This window comes from Ictidomys tridecemlineatus, chromosome 1, assembly GCF_052094955.1.
Source record: "Ictidomys tridecemlineatus isolate mIctTri1 chromosome 1, mIctTri1.hap1, whole genome shotgun sequence".
Taxonomy (NCBI): domain Eukaryota; kingdom Metazoa; phylum Chordata; class Mammalia; order Rodentia; family Sciuridae; genus Ictidomys; species Ictidomys tridecemlineatus.
In genome coordinates, this window is record NC_135477.1 from 155489135 (window position 1) to 155504032 (window position 14898).

The 14898-nt window shown below is 39.6% G+C and overlaps 1 protein-coding gene across 2 annotated transcripts in view; it reads left to right on the forward strand.

The window, feature by feature from the left end:
- Btnl9 (butyrophilin like 9) overlaps nucleotides 1–14898 on the forward strand; it is a 154988-nt gene that overhangs the window by 79622 nt on the left and 60468 nt on the right. The gene's annotated exons all lie outside the window — the stretch shown is intronic.

Below are 14898 nucleotides of genomic sequence, written 5' to 3' on the forward strand. Positions count from 1 at the left end.
GAGCGCGCCCGCGAGAGGCCGCCTTGCGTCAGACCAGGCAAGCATCCTTCTCTGCAAGGTCACTGGCAATCCCCGCCGCTCCTCGGCTCCTCTCCCCGCAGCTGGAGGGCGGAGGCGTGCATTCTCGCCTTGCGATTCCTTCCAGACTTCGGCCAATAGATCCCGAAGTCCACACTTGCGTGGCCGCTAGACGAAGCCCCAGACGACAGCGGCCGCAGTTACTCGGCGCGGCACCCGCAGAACCAAGGCTGGCGAACCACAGCAGCGCAGCGCCCGTTCCGCTCCAGGAGCCTGGGCCGACGCGGTGTCACTCGTTCTGGCCCCCTTGCCGCCCTCCTGGCAGTGGCTTTCATTTAGGATACATCGAAGTTCAACATGGAGCCCGTGTGACTGTGACCCATTAGAAACATTGAAATTTCTGAAGAATGAGGACTAGTATTTTCTTAGGTCCTGAAATCTTGGCACAGAAAAACCAAAGGCTTGTAAATATTCATGAATGACACATAAATCCCATTAGCCACACAAAGGAACCAGGAGGAACCAGTCTAGGAGACTGGGCAGATTTGGGGTTGAGGAGGGAGTGATTTTTTGACAAGATTTCTCCTGATCAGTAGTGAGAACACTTCAACTACATCTGGTTCTGGCAGGAGAAAAGGAGAGACTCCTCCGAGGCAGATTGAAGGCTCAGTGAGATTTACAACTGCAATGGACAGATACAGATTTCATATGTTTAAATAAATGAACTCATAATGTTGCTAGCTACCTCATTTGGGGGTGTTAGGGAATAACCTCATTTTTAAATTTTTTACGTAAACCAGTAAAGAGGAAAAATATAAAGCACTTAGCCTGTACCTGAGTATTGCCAAATGCTTGACACAATTTTTCCTTTATGAAAGCTTTCCTGATAATCAGTGGAGTAAAGATGTCATTGTCATTCCCTAAACAAAACCAGAACCAAAACCAAAACCCCAAACCGGCCAACCAAATAAAGAAGTACCTGAATCTGATCAAACCTCTAGACCAAAGGAAATAAGGGGATAGAGGAATATGTTAAAAGAGATTCAGCCAGCAACATGGAAAATTGTGAGAAACTACCAGAAAATTGACTCTATTTCTTCAACAACAGCAACACAAAATTGCAAGAAAAAGGAGAGAATAATAGATTAAAAATCACTTCAGAGTTATCAATTAATTAATAATGTTTGGGATTTATCTGAATGCTGATTAAACATACAAACTAAACATATATTGTCTGTGTAAGACAGTTGTAGAAAAGAGAACAATTACTGGATGTTTGATGATACAACATAAGTATTATTCATATTTAAAGAAATTATAACAGTATTGTGGTTATTTTTCAAAGTATCCTCTTTTATATGTATCTATGAAATATGTCTAGGTGAAACAATAGAATGACTGATATTTGCTTCAAAATCATGCGGAGGGCTGTGGAGAAGTAGGAAGGGAGAAGTAGGTAGGAACTTGGATAGCATGAAGTGGCCAGGAATTGGTAATTTTTAAAGCTAGTGATGGATGCATCTGGGTTCATTACATTTTATTTTGTCTTTGTTTGAACATTTCTAAACTGAAAGTTAAAAAGGATCTGAGGAGAGTTGGGGTTTGAAGGAGGAGCTCAACCTTGGACTTCTTACAGCAATCATTCCTCCATCGGTTAATGGCAGGTGCACGGTTTTATAATGCTAAGTCTGATAATGATGAGGGCACATAGAACTTTCTTAAGTTCAAGGGGCCTCAGAGAGGGCCTGTGGGGTGCTGGATCATTGCTGAAGGGTAGAGATGGAAGTCCAGGTTCCTCCCTTGATACTCAAGAGGGGATGGGCTTTTCATTACAATTGGGTGGTGTCAAGAGTTGCAGATCCCCACTAGGTATCCACCTAGGCCATACTGGCTCTCTTACTGTTTTCCATTGTAGTCTCCACTGAAAGCACAGATAGTGGCCTCATATTTCTGGGATATGCTGACTTTTTGGGAAAGTCCTGACTTTCCAGCAGCCTCTTGTAATACCCTCACTCCCTAGGGAGGGTGAGGAGTGCCTCATTACTGCTGGATGTGGGTGAAAGTCCTGGATCTACTTGGGGTGTGTTAAAAGGCAAGGATTCATTACCAGCCTTTCCTGATAGCCCTTATTACAAAGAGGTTAGGAGACTCATTAGAGCTTATGAGAATGTCTAGAAAAATCCTCATTCAGACTTTGCTGCTGTGGGAGGGGTCATGGACTTTTCTCTGGTGTTTTCTCTGGAGTATACAGCTTATTGTCTCAAGGTTTTCTCTTGCTAGACTTCCTCTTTTCCTGGTACTTGGCTCAAGAGAAAAGGCTTTGTTGTGTTATGTATTTTTCTGTGTGTATCTATACAACTTTCTTTTTTCTTTTAAATTGCTTCTTTAAGAGCCTGAGATCCTTGGTGTCAGGACCTGTCCAAGGGTTGCACATGGGTCACCGTGCATGGAAGCCTCATGGATAGAGACATTTTGTGTCTAGGAAAGACCATGGACATTTTCTCTTGTCAAGTGCCTAGGGACAATGTGAATCTCTTTCCCGCTCTGTGGTGTGACCTGCCAAGATGTCAATCAAGGCCTACCCAACACCTGATATGGGTGTTACCTGCCAAGATGTCAATCAATCTGCCAGATGTCTATCAAGTGCAAGAAATCATGAAACAATGGAAATGAAGGGAGACCCTCATTGCTATACAAAATTACATATAAGAGGTTGTGAGGGAAATGGGAAAATAAACAAGGAGAGAAATGAATTACAGTAGATGGGGTAGAGAGAGAAGATGAGAGGGGAGGGGAGGGGTATAGTAGAGGATAGGAAAGGTAGCAGAATACAACAGTTACTAATAGGGCATTATGTAAAAATGTGGATGTATAACCGACGAGATTCTGCAATCTGCATTTGGGGTAAAAATTGGGAGTTCATAACCCACTTGAATCTAATGTATGAAATATGATATGTCAAGAGCTTTGTAATGTTGTGAACAACCAATAAAACAATTAAAAAATAAATTAACAACAATAAAATGATTAAAGCAGGGATGCAAAAAAAAAAAGAAATTATGAAACAAGACTCTACCCTTGAAACCTTATCCTTGCCTTTGATGTACCCGGTTAAATAAACCACCGGGGCCATTTTCCCTTTGTCTAGTTCCAAAACCCATGTGGACTAGATCTATCAGGGGCTTCATCTTGTGTAAATATATTTCTGAGTATTTTTGCTTTGTTATTCACTAATTTATTTGAGATTGTAAGTTTTAGGGTGGCTTGGATTATCCTGGGCAGGAAGAAGTACCCCTTAATGAGATGCTGACTGTCGTCCCCTGGATACGTTGGTATGTCTGTGTTTTCTTGACTTGAAGATTTTTTTTTCCTCATATATCTTGACCATGATCTGCTTAGACAAGATAAACTGAATGTAAACAAGCTGGCTGCAACTTTGAGCTAAGAAGAAGGTGGCAAGAAATTATGCAACACATACATAATTTTCATATGAGGGCAGGACAGCTCTTTGAGCTTGGGAGTCGGCTTCCACGCTAGAAAGAGAGAGCACTGGAAAGAGCACAAGAAACTGAGATCTGTTTATTTATAGGGGGATTAACAAAGGATTTTTGATAGAATGTTCTTCATCAAATAAGGCAGGAATAAGGTTTCAAGGGTAGAGTCTTGCTTCTGGATGTCTTGTGGTCCGAAGATTGATTGAATCTTGGCAAGTCACACCCACTTTAGGTGCTGTGTGGGGTCTTAGGCAGGGCTAGAGGAGAAGGCACACCTGCATCAAGCCATCAATCCCTGACAGGGATTTCCAGTGCCAGGCCTATCCTCTCATATGGCTATTATGCGCAATAGTTCACACACACAGCCCATGGATGGCTTGTGACACACACAAAATTTAGTGGGAAAAATAGAGGAAAGTATGTCTGCTCCATCTTCCTGGAATTGAAAATGAACACTTTGTGTTTTGAAGAAAGAAAATCTATCACTTAGTATGATGCTTCTTGGTTTCTGTTAGAATTCAACAATAGGGGCACACTAGGTATATATAGAGAGCTCCCTGAAAAGTTTCCTAGGACTTAACAGAACCAAAATCAGATCTTGGGAACCACAATCAGATCTTGGGTTGTAGAGAAAATTCAGGTTCACTTGAGTCTCCACTCTTAAGATCTGACACTTATGCTCACTCTCTGAAGCCTTCTGAGAGGAAAGGGTACCCAAAGCACTGGCGAGAAGCCTAAAGCTGAGGAAAAGAAAAAGCACTAACACTTTGATCCCCTTGGTATCACCTTACTGATGGGAAAACCATTGGTCCATAGGGGGAATAGGTTGAAGAGCTTTCTTCTAAGTGGGAGAGACTAGTGATGTGGAAAATAATAGCAGCTGAATGGAGGATGAACATTTGCTTCCCTTCCTATAATACTTAGCACCGAAGATCCCTCCCTTTTTGGAAGCCCGTACATATGCTTTGCTGATCTGCTGATGTGATCACCTTGGAGGTAACTTCTCTGACTTCTGTCATCCCATTTGGATCTCTGAAGGCTGTTTGTTGTTCTATAGGGTTCAGCTCTTCATTCTCAACTCTTCCTGATCCAAATTCTTTGGGTAAGTTCATCCATTTCTGTGGGTTTAATCACTATGGTTCCCAAATCTACATTCCCAACTGTTTCCTGGAAATTTGTTCCTGAATGTTTAGTGATTACTTAAAGCATGCCTGCCTGAAGCAAGGATGCATTAGTTTTCTTTCTGCTATAACAAATCACTCTAACTACAGTGGCTTAAACAACACAAAGAAATTAAACCACAGTGCTGTAGGTCAGAAATCTGTCCAGAGATCTCATTGACTTAAAGTCAAGGTGTTGGCAAGGCTGTGTTTCCTTTTGTAGGGGAAGACATAATTTCCTGTTTGTTTAAGATTTAGAATAGAAATCCCTTTTTGCACGGTGGCTGCCAGCTCAGGGCCATCTCCAGCTTCTAAGGTTGCCCACATTTCATGACTGGCTACAATCCTTTCTGCATCTTCAAAGCTGAAACATGTGGGCTGAGTGCTTCTCAAGCTTTGAACCTCTCTCCTCCTTCAGTCTAATCTCTTTAACGTACTTTTAAGCTTTGTATTATTATGTTAGGCACACCTACATCATGAAAGAATTTTCCCATCTCAAGATATATATCCTTAATTACATCACCAAAGTCTCTTCTTCATGTAAGATACATCTTCACGGGTTCTGGGGTTTAGGATGTGGATATCTTTAGGGCCAGATTGTTTTACCTACCACAAGGGATCATTTCTGCTTGTGGAAAAAGCTGCTTCTGTTGTCTATCTTACTTCTGGTATATGCTGGACCACATTTCTCATCTTCCCTCACAGATGAGTGTGGCCATGTGACAGCTCTGGCCAATGGTTTGTGAATGAGATTGGTGTGTGTCATGACCAAATCATGGCATACATGACCCTCCCATTGACATTCTTCCATATTCTTTCCCCTTCTGGATGCTGGGAAGGAGAGAACTTTTCCTCCACTAAAACACGTTTTAAAGATACTTGTACAAAAGATGATTCTAAAAATCCTTGTTGCTTAAATGATTGAGAACAGTGTTATTTCAATGAATAGATAAGTTGTTCACCACACTGTTACATATATAAAAACCTTAATTTTTCATCTCTATTACTCCATCTTATCACCACATATTATGAATTTGGTCTCTAAACCTGGAATCAAAATGCTTGACTCTTGTTCTCACTGCCAATGCCTCGTCTCTTTTCATAGGTTATAGCGGCAGTCTTTTAACTTTTTATAACCAGGCTTCTGCTAACTCCCAATTCTTAAGACCCTCCTGTACTCAACCCTTTGATACCATATATAAGGCTTTCAATAATCTGATTCCAGTCACTGATTTTATTTCCTGGTCCCTCTTTCAACACACACTGGGTTTTCTTTTGATCTTCCAAATGCTTCTGACCTGTCTTCTGAGCCCTACAGCCAGCAATTCCCATTCCCTCTTTGCCTGTCAGTTCTCATCACCCAGAGGGTCTCTCCTCTGACAGACTCATTTCATTAATACCCCTTGTTATTACTTCTTCCTTTGTGGTCCCATGTGCCTCTGCAGAATCTGCCACATGCTTTTTATTTGAGTTTGTATGTGAGCCTTTTTCCATTAGAGAGGTGAGTTAGTAATCTCTGAAGTCTTATCATAGGCCTATTTGTTGAATGATTAAGTGGAGTGAAAGGATCAGAATGTGAACATCAAGCAAAGGGCAAACCTTCACATTGAAGCTGTACCCAGAACCTAACCTCACTCTGCCCTAACACTTCTTTGGTGTTTCTCTTGGAATGGAGAGTAGGTCTGAATCTAAGGGTGAGCTGCTAAAACTGTAATGTGGAGACCGAAGTCCTGATTCATTTGCCTGTACCATGTGACTGTTATGCTCAAATTCGGGACCCCCAAAGACCACCAGAGATCCAAGATCCATGTAAGCAGCAAAGAGGTGTTTATTGCGAGCTAGCTCGGTCCTCCACGCACACACGCACACACACAGCAACTGGTGACGCTGAGAGGCCCCGAGCCCAGGGTTTGCAGCAGTTTTATACATTCTTTGGAGAAGGCAGGGACTTCACATACATCATAGCATCTCTTAGCAAATCATCACACACCTCAGGAAAATCAAGTAACAACTCTAAAACATGATTAGCACATTCACTGATGGGAACAAGTTGGGTAGGGGTGATTGGTCAGTACAAAAGGGGTATTCATTTGAACTGATTGGTTTAAGCCAAGAGGGGTGTATGTGCTGAACTACATGGTTTCTCAATAACCACAAAGTACTGGGAGGGTCATCTGGCATCTCAGGTATTTCCCTGCCTCATGCTGATTGGTGGCTGCTGATTGGTGGTTGCTATGGATCCCCACCTAGCCTGACTGAGTCAGGGACACCTGGAGCAGCAGATCTCTCCTGTTATTTGTAGATAAACCACTTAGCAGGGTGGGAATGTGCCTAGGGTGCTCTGTGGGTCTGTCCAAGGACAAAGGCCATGTCCCTTCCTTGGACAGGCTTTGCTTTGAGGTAGAGGCTGGGTTTTCATGACCTCTCCTCCCTGCCTCTGCCCATCAAGCTATCATCATCTCCTGCCATTTCCATTCTTCCCTAACCTTATCTCTCACTTTTGTTCATTGTAAACCATTAATAAAAACATTCTGATCTTTGAATGTAATGGAAACATTTCCTTCTCTCTCTTGAGCCTCTTTTAGTTTCATTTCTCCGCAGGAGATCCCCGTGACTCCACTCCTCCCACTCATGGATGGGCTTTCTTTCTTGTTTTTTAAACCTACCTGCTGCAGACCTTCAACTCCTCCTCACTTCATGCCTAACCTCACTCTGCTCTAACACTGCTTTGGTGTTTCTCTTGGAATAGAGATCATACAGCACACCCAAACAGGAACATCTATGGTTCCTTTTTCTTATGTCTGGGGCAGAGATCATCTCTCATGGGCAAAGATATAAATGCCAATTTCCCACTGTCCTCTCAGGAATATATGACCTGGCTCCTGTTATCACTGTAAGCCACTTTGTAATAGATGGTGTAGAAATGGGGCAAGTATTGCAGTAACCATGTTGTTTGTGTGAATTTCACTGATTCATCACCATCAATGGCAACCATGGGTTGTCTCCAGATCATGTGGGGTAAGTTCCTCAGAGTGCAGCCTCTAGGTTCTCTTGGCACCTGGAGATGCTATGATCTACCCAATAGCCTTTAAGGAATTTCTCTTCTTGCTTCTACTTAAATCAGTTTCCACTCTTTGCAATAAGTGAAAGAATACATCAGGAATTAGGTGAGGAAGAGAGACTCTTTTCAACTGTAGGGCTCAGCTGGTTATTTGATTAGAAAATAATTATCCTGAAAAAAATACTCAGAAAACCACCTATATGCACACTATCTATGTAGTCAAGTTCTTCTTTGGATGCCCAAAGTGTTTTCTGGCCCACACTGTTGTTCTGAACTAAGTTCAGCCCAAGGTAAGTTTCTCCTAGCTTCATCTCATACCCTTCCTGGGGAAGATTAGTTTATTCTTAACAATCCCAGTCAGCACCCCTCTGTTCCATTCCGTGCTTTGCCTGTTCCTGTCTTGTCTTTATGACTTCCTGCTGAACTAAAGGGACCCCTGTCAAGTATCTTGTTCTCCAAATCCTGAGAGTGTTACTGAACCCAAGTTTGAAAGTTCATCCACGAAAAATCAATGCCTGAGAGACAAATTTTGGGGAAACAGAAAAGCTTTATTCAGTGCCCCAAAAATGGAGAAGAGGGAGCTTTGCTTATTGTTTTAGTAAGTGTTTTGTTTTGTTTTGTTTTAGCTACCTGACAAGAACAATTTTAGGAGGAAAAGTTTATTTCATTTCTCATGGTTTCAGAGGTCTCAGTTCATAGGTGGCTCTATTCCTCTGGACTGAATGAGAGGCAGAATATCATGACGGAAGAGTGTGGCTGAGGGAAGTGGCTCAAGACATCACATCAGGAAGCAGAGACAGACTCCACTTGCCAGATACAAAATATATATCCCAAAGGCACAACTCCTATGCCCCTCTTCTATCTTCAGTTACCACTCAGTTAATCCCTATCAGGGGATTAATTTACTGATTGGGTTAAGGCTCCCATAATCCAGTCATTTAACCTTTAAGCCTTCTTGTATTGTCTCCCACATGAGGTTTTGGTGGATACCTCATATCCAAACCATAACACTAATAAATCATCCTCTTCACTCCTGGGAGTGAACAGTTATACCAGTAGGATAGGAATCATGAAGGAGAGGGAAAGGCTAATGTAAAGGAGTAATATTCATGTCTTTTCTGAGAATAGGCAGAAATCCCTTCCAGGAACTTGTGCACCACCTCTTTTTGCTCAAACCATGGTCATGACAGTTGGTAGGTGTCTTTATCCTTGAAGTGGGGTGAGAGAGAGAGACTAGGCAAGTTTAGATCGAGTTAACTTATAGTTTTGGACAAATCTTTTCTCAAATGATCAACATGTCTACATACAAAGCTGAGTAGAATCTGACCCAAACATTAAGGCAACAAAAAAGACAGACATAATATGAAGGCAGAGATGCTAAACATATTCATCTCATTCTAGTCACCCATCAGACATCTGTAGGTCCAGGTGAAGTCAGTGTTTTTAATAAAAGTGAACTTGAGGTCCCTGAAAATTAACCTAGGCAACCATTATCATTATAATCCATACATTAGGTGTATTATCTACTAGATAGTGGAAAGTAATATAATATATTACACAGATATTTGACCTCCAAAATTTGTGAGTCAGAGCAAGTGAAGCTAGAGGATTTGTTTAGGACCCTCCCACCCCATAACAAGATCATGTTTACCACTTGTTACTAACTTCCTGCACATTCTGCTCAGCTTCTTCTCCCTGTCTCCACAGGGGCTGTGTTCCTTGTGCCTCAGGACAGTGTATGGGTCTAATTCTGAATCCAGGGAATGCAGCATCTACTCTCTTCCTCTTGCCTAAGGAGGACAAACTCAGAGAGATGAATCCCCAAGGCCTCCAATAGCCCCGTCTGTAGTTAACTAGAAAGCTCCAGGGAAATCTGACATCATGCTGAGTGTCACATCTTACAAGTGCTCTCAGATCATCAGCAGGATAGCACTGACTCCTAGATCTTTCCATAGCTGCTTTAAACACTTTTAAGAACACAGAAGTCTGCAGTTTTTGAAAGCCCTGCAGGCTGTGACTCTTGCCCCCATGGGGTCCTCTGGAGATGCTGCATTATGGAGCCATTCCTTTGACCCTTTGGATAGCATACACATTCGAGTACTTAATTGATCAACATTTGGACAAAATAATCTAAATATTTTAGACAGGATACACTATAAACTGTGGTAAAAATCATGAAAGTAGCGATCAAAAGATGAGTGTTAGAAAATATTATTCTAGTGCCCACTAGAACCTCTCATCTAAAAGTCTATTCTCATGTTTTGCCAATTTTCAGAGTGTAGTGTACAATTTGTCCTTCATGGGGTCCTGAGAGGAGAGAATGGAATCATCTGATACTCTCAGAAGTTAGATCTATGAGGACTCTTCATGAGGCTGGGCCTTGTTATTCAAACCATATCTCCAGTGCTTGGGTAAGGCGTAAGAGATAGCTGGTACTTAATTAATAATCACTGGTGATTTGAAGTATGGAAGAATGAATCTCTTCTCATCAGCAAGCCTTCACTACTGGCTATTGCTGGGCTCTGGGGATGACAGATAAACCTAAGTATCCCAAAGAAGCATATGAGGTACAATTTCCTCTGGCATTATTCCTGAAGAGGAAAGGCACCTTTGGGAAAGGCTCTCTGTTGTCTGTGTCTGATGGATGAGGATGCTTTGAGAAGGAGCTTTTCTTTTTGCTCTTCAGGACACTGGACAGATCACTGTGGGAGTCACATTTTCCTCATCGCATGCCTGAGGATGGATATGTGGCTTCTATAAGTCTTCAAACTGACTTTTCAGGGAATTAATGAGGGACTTATCATTTACATTGAAGGAAATGATCTCATCCTCATAGTCTAGGAAGACCTCCCTACTGTAAGGGGTGTTTTTAGTGGGGAGAGGTTGATTCTAAGGGAATTTCTATTGTGAAAATGTGAAATACCCATCTTCTGTTCCTAGTACCAAGACCCAGTACCCATTGATGTAAGACAATACCACATACTCTGTCCTCCTGTCCACATCACCTTGCACACTGGTAAGCACCACATTTCACTATGTCCCTCATCAATCTCCCAGCATTGTTCCTCCTTGTGGTATCACAAAGAATAATTTACTGTCCCAAACATCCCCTGTACTCCAACTGTTCCTCTGCTCCTTCATCCCTGGACTCCTTGCAACTACTGATCTTTTCACTCTCTGTACAGTTTTTCTTTCCCAGAATGTCATATAGTTGAAATCATACAGTAAGTAGCCTTTCCAGGTTGTCTTCTTTCATTTAGCAATAAACACATAAATTTCTTCCATGTATTTTTATAGCATTATGGTTATTTATCTTATCACTAAATAATGTACCATTGTATGGGTATAATATATTTTATCCATTCACCTATTGAAAATTTTGGTTGCTCTAGTTTTGGCAATTTACAATAGAGCTACTATATACATCCATATGCAGGTTTTCATGTGGACTTGAGTTTTCATCTAATTCAAATAAATACCAAGGGGCAGGATGCCTGATTGTACAGTAAGATTATTTTAGCTTTTCTAGAAACTGCTAAAATCTCTTCCAGAATGGCTGTACCATTTTGCATTCCCATCAACAGTGAATGGAAGTTTCACTCATTTCACATCCTCTCATGAACTTGATATTGTCCCTGTCTTGGGGGTTTAGCCTAGAAGTAATTTCCCTTCTTGTTCTCCTCTAAATGCTATCTAGATTTTATTATTTTTTACCTGTGATTTACTTAAAATTGTGTCATTAATGACTTCTAATTGTATAGAATTTCCTGTTGATATTTATCTGAATTTGATTAGAGAATATCCTTTAAAAGGTGTCTCTGTAAAATTGCTTTTTAAAAAAATTATTTATTTATTTTTGTTCTAATTTGTTACAGCAGAATGCATTTTGATTCATAGTACACACAGGGAGCACAATTTTTCACTTCTCTACTTGTACATAAAGTAGAGTCACACCCTTAGTGTCTTCATATATGTACTTAGAGTAACGATGTCCATTTCTTTCCACCATTTTTCCTACTCCCATGCCCCCTCCCTTCACTTCCCTTCCCTTTTCCCTATCCAAAAGTTTTTCTCCCATGCTCCCTCCAACCTTCATTATGAATCAGCATCCACTTAAGAGAGAAAATCTTTGGCCTTTGGAGTTTTGGTTTGGCTTACTTCACTTAGCATAGTATTCTCCAACTTCATCCATTTATCTGAAAATGCCGTGATAGTATTCATTTTTAATGCTGAATAATATTTCAGTGTGTGTGTGTGTGTGTGTGTGTGTGTGTGTGTGTGTGTGTATCGTGGTTTCTTTATCCATTTATCAATTGGTTGTTCATTTATCTGTTGTGAATTGTGAATTGTGCTGTGTCACTATGATATGCTGTTTTAAGTCTTTCGGGTATAGACTGAGGAGTAGGACAGCTGGGTCAAATGGTGGTTCCATTCTCAGCTTTCCAAGGAATCTTCATACTGCTTTCCAGATTGGTTGCACCAGTAATGTATGAGTGTGCCTTTCTCCCCACATCCTCACCAACACTTATTGTTGCTTATATTCTTAATAACTGCCATTCTGGCAGAAGAGAAATGAAATCTTAAGAGTAGTTTTGATTTGCATTTCTCTAATTGCTAGAGATGTTTAACATTTTTTTATATATTTGTTGATTGAGTATATATCTTCTTCTGAGAACTGCCTCTTCATTTCCTTAGCCCATTATTGATTAGGTTATTATTATTTTTTTTGGTGTAAAGATTTTTGAGTTCTTTATATATCCTGTAGATTAGTGTTGTAAAAAGATCTGATGTGCATGTGGTAAAAATTTTCTCACATTCTGTAGACTCTCTAGAAATTTCTTAGTTTGAATATATCACATTTATTGATTCTTGATTTTAATTCTTGTGCTATAAGTGTCTTGTTAAGGAAATTGGAGGCCTAATTTGACATGATAGAGTTTTGAGCCTACTTTTTCTTCTATTAGGCACAGTGTCTCTGGTTTAATTACTAGGTCTTGATCCACTTTGAGATAACTTTTACACATGGTGAGAGATAGGGGCTTAATTTCATTTTGCTACATATGGGTTTCCAGTTTTCCCAGCTCCATTGTTGAAGAGGTTATCTTTTTACCAATATATGTTTTTGGTGCCTCTGTCTAATATAAGATAACTGTATTTATGTAGGTTTGTCTCTGTGTCCTCTATTCTGTACCTTTGATTTACAAGTCTATTTTGTTGCAAATATCATGCTGTTTTTGTTACTATTGCTCTGTAGTATAGTTTAAGGTCTGTTATAGTGATGCTACCTGCTTCACTCTTCTTTCTAAGGATTGCTTTAGATATTCTGAGTCTCTTATTTTTCCAGATAAATTTCATGATTGCTTTTTCTATTTCTATGAGGAATGTCATTGGGATTTTGATTGGAATTGCATTAAATCTGTATGGTGCTTTTGGTAGTATGGTCATTTTGACAATATTAATTTTGCCTAACCAAGAACAAGATATATCATAGCTTTCCATCTTCTAATGTCTTCTTTAATTTCTTTAGCATTCTGTAGTTTTCATTGTAGAGGTCTTTCACCTTTTTCATTACGTTGATTCCCAAGTATTTTTTTAGGTTATTATAAATGGGGTATTTTTCCTTGTTTGCCTTTCAGAGGATTTGTCACTGATATACAGAAATCATTTGATTTATGGGTGTTGATTTTATATCCTTTGCTGAATTCATTTATTAGTGTTAGAAGTGTCTGGTGGAATTTTTTGGATGCTCTAAGTATACAATCATGCCATGGGAAATAGTGATGGTTTTTAGTTCTTCTTTTCCTGTTTGTATCCCTTTAATTTCTTTCATCTGTCTAATTGCTCTTACTAGAGTTTCAAGGATTGTGTTGAAGAGAAGTAGTAAAAAAGGGGATCTTCTGTCCTGTTCCAGGTTTTAAAGAGAATACTTTCAATTTTTCTCCATTTAGAATGATGTTGGCCTTCGGCTTAGCATAGATAGCTTTGACAATGTTGAGATATGTTCCTATTATCCCTAGTTTTTCTAGAGTTTTAAACATGAAGGGGAGCTGTATTTTGTCAAATGCTTTTTCTGCATCTATTGAGATGATCACATGATTCTTATCTTTAAGCCTATTGATGAATTGCTTTTATTGATTTCCATATGTTGAACAAATGTGCATCCCTGGGATAAACCCTACTTGATCATGGTGCTCTATCTTTTTAATATGTTTTTCTATTTAATTTGCCAGAATTTTATTGAGAATTTTTGCATCTATGTTCATTAGAGATATTGGTCTGAAGTTTTGATTTCTTGATATGTCTTCATCTGGTTTTGGAATGAGGGTGACATTGGCTTCATAGAATAAGTTTGGAAGCGTTCCCTTTTTTTCTATTTCATTAAATAATTTTAGGAGTATGGTGTTAGTTCTTCTTTGAAGGTCTTGTAGAACTCAGCTGTGAATCCATCTGGTCCTGGGCTTTTCTTGGTTGGTAGGCTTTTGATGACATCATCTTTTCATTGCTTGAAATTGATCTGTTTAATTTGTGTATATTGTCCTGATTCAGTTTGGGTAAATCTAGAAATTTGTCGAAGTCTTTGATATTTTCTATTTTATTGAAGTACAAATTTTCAAAATAGTTTCTAATTATCTTCTGTCTTTTTGTAGTGTCTGTCATGATATTACCTTTTTATCATGGATTTTAGTAATTTTAATTCTCTCTCTCCTTCTCTTTGTTAGTGTGGCTAAGGGTTTATTAATTTTGTTTATTTTTTTTCTAAGAACTAACTTTTCCTTTTGTCAAATTTTTCAATTGTTTCAATTTTATTGATTTCAGCTCTGATTTTAATTATTCAGCTCTGATTTAATTAGTAGTGTTCTTTTTATCCCTTTTGAAATCTTTGGCTTGAAGTCTGCTTTATTTGATATGAGGATGAAAACCCCTGCTTATTTACATAGTGGCATGTTTTTTCCCAACCTTTCACCTTCAGTCTGTGGATGCCTTCTCCTATGAGATGAGTGTCTTGAAGGCAGCATATTGTTGGGTCTTTTTTTTTTCAAATCCAATCATCCCATTTATGTCTTTTGATTAATGAGTTTGGCCATTAACATTTAGGGCTATTATTGACCCATGGTTTGTATTCTCTATAATTTTTGTTTATTTTTGTTTTTAAACAAGACTTGGT